This window comes from Pygoscelis adeliae, unplaced genomic scaffold (genome assembly GCF_000699105.1).
Source record: "Pygoscelis adeliae isolate BGI_AS28 unplaced genomic scaffold, ASM69910v1 Scaffold784, whole genome shotgun sequence".
NCBI lineage: Eukaryota > Metazoa > Chordata > Aves > Sphenisciformes > Spheniscidae > Pygoscelis > Pygoscelis adeliae.
Genome location: NW_008824680.1, coordinates 10,587 through 12,490, shown reverse-complemented (window position 1 = coordinate 12,490; position 1,904 = coordinate 10,587). Strand labels below are relative to the sequence as shown.

Sequence of the window (1,904 nt, the reverse complement as noted above, 5' to 3'; positions counted from 1 at the left end):
CACGTGGGGACTTCGGGGACACGTGGGGACTTCGGGGACACGTGGGGACCTCGAGGACTCCGCAGCGCACCCGGAAAGTTATTTTTTTTTTTATTAACCCACTGTCACAAACAGGCTGAAATCGGGATCGACCAAGCCCCTTTTTGGGCCGGGTTCCTAAAAAAAGATCTGGGCACTGCGGTGGCGTTTCCCGGACCGTTTCCACCATTTTTTCCCCCAATTTTCTCAGCGCTTTTGACAGCCCCCCTCCCCGACTCTTTTTTTCCCCTCCAAATTCAAGCGTTTTCAGCAAATTTTGCTACCCATCACCCCGCAACGAGCTCTCGGCACAACAGGAACCCCTGAAGGACGGCGGCCACCATCTCCTTTCCCCCCGTGCTGGAAAACCCAACGAGATTTCCCCCCCAAAAAAAACCCCACTGAAAAATTTCATCTTGCCTTTTCTCCTCTTCTCCCATTTCCACCTGTTTTTTCTGGGTCTAATAAACAATATTACCATCTGCCTACCTCATTTTTGGGCTGAAATCATGCGTTTTGGCCATCCCGTGCTCACCCACGCGTGGTTGTTGCTTTTATTTCCGCCCCGCCATCGACGTGGAAATGAACATTTTCCGAAAAAGCCGTTTCGGGACGTTCTCAAGCCCGTTGAACCCTGGCGGGTTGTGCCGCGGCCGCTGTTTGATCGGTAACTTATAATTTTGCAGCGAAGCCGCAGACGGCGCTCGCTGTTGGGTTGGGTTTTTCTCGTTAAAACAGTATTTTGGGTGATGTCAGCCAGCAAGGTCTTGCAGGGAAATATTAATTATAGCAAATAAATTAACGGCTCTCCTGGAGACGAAGGCGCTGCTGGACGAGCCCCGTCCCGCAACTGGGCGACCTGGGGCTGAATTAAATATAATCAAGGCTTTTTTCTTCCCCCCGCCTTACAAAATTTCCTGCTTAATAAGCAAATCTGCGTGATCCCGTTAACGATTGACCCGATTCTTCCCCCGAAGCCGCTCTGTTAAATTTTGCTGCTTTTGGAAAACCGTTAACCAAACGGCACGGAATTTTCCCCGTTTGTGCTATGGCTGCGCTTGCCCGGCTCTTGCTCTCCTCCGAGCTCGTTTTGCTCCACCAGCCGTTTTTCCCCCCCAAAAAAAGGGGTCGGAAACGTGGCTTTTTGGTTAAAAACTCCCCGATTTATTAGGGGAGTTTATTATTTATTCATATTTAATCTGCACAGAGAGCAAATTAAGCCCAAATCAGGTAAATCGCACGTTCCCGGCGCATCCTTCAGGTGCTGCTGCTCTTTATTTCTTTCCTCCGCTTTCTTCGTCCCCTTTGGCCGCAGCAGCGACTGAGGGTTCATTTTGCCAATCTTCAGCAGCATTTTTTCACCAAAAGGAGAGTTTTTCAGCCCAAAAAAGGCCGGAGCTGCCTTGAGGGATCCCAGTCCCTGCCGATCCTCCAGCAAATCCCCGCCGGGGACGCCGCTTGAACCCCTCTTTTTGCAGCACTCCTCGAACCGCCGTTTTTTCACCCCATTTCTGCCAGTCCCTGCAATCCCGAACTGAGACTCGTTCCTCCCCGAAGAGGCGTTTTTCTCTAAAACACCGCCAAAATGGGCAAACTGGGTGCTGTCAACGCCTAAAGCAAATCCACAGCGAGGACGGCTTTCTGCAAATCCTCTCTTCCCACATTGGCCCGTTCCTTCCCAAAATGAGGGTACATTGGGCTTAATTCCAGTTTTTAGGCTAATCGAATTCAACTAATTTAGGGCAAACACGGGGCGATGCCCTTAGACCTGGCTTGACGTGAAAGCTGGGCTTAAATGGATTATTTTTTTTTTTTTTTTGGGAATTAATGAGTGTCTCAGTGGGCTGCAAACTGGGCGACGCTCGCATCCCGTTTTCTATCGGTTT

General features: G+C 50.3%; 1 protein-coding gene across 1 annotated transcript in view; it reads left to right on the top strand.

Moving 5' to 3' along the window:
* The window catches only part of LOC103916197 (EVI5-like protein), a gene marked incomplete at its 3' end in the record, with an annotated part of 12,826 nt that overhangs the window by 3,456 nt on the left and 7,466 nt on the right, over nucleotides 1-1,904 (top strand). The gene's annotated exons all lie outside the window — the stretch shown is intronic.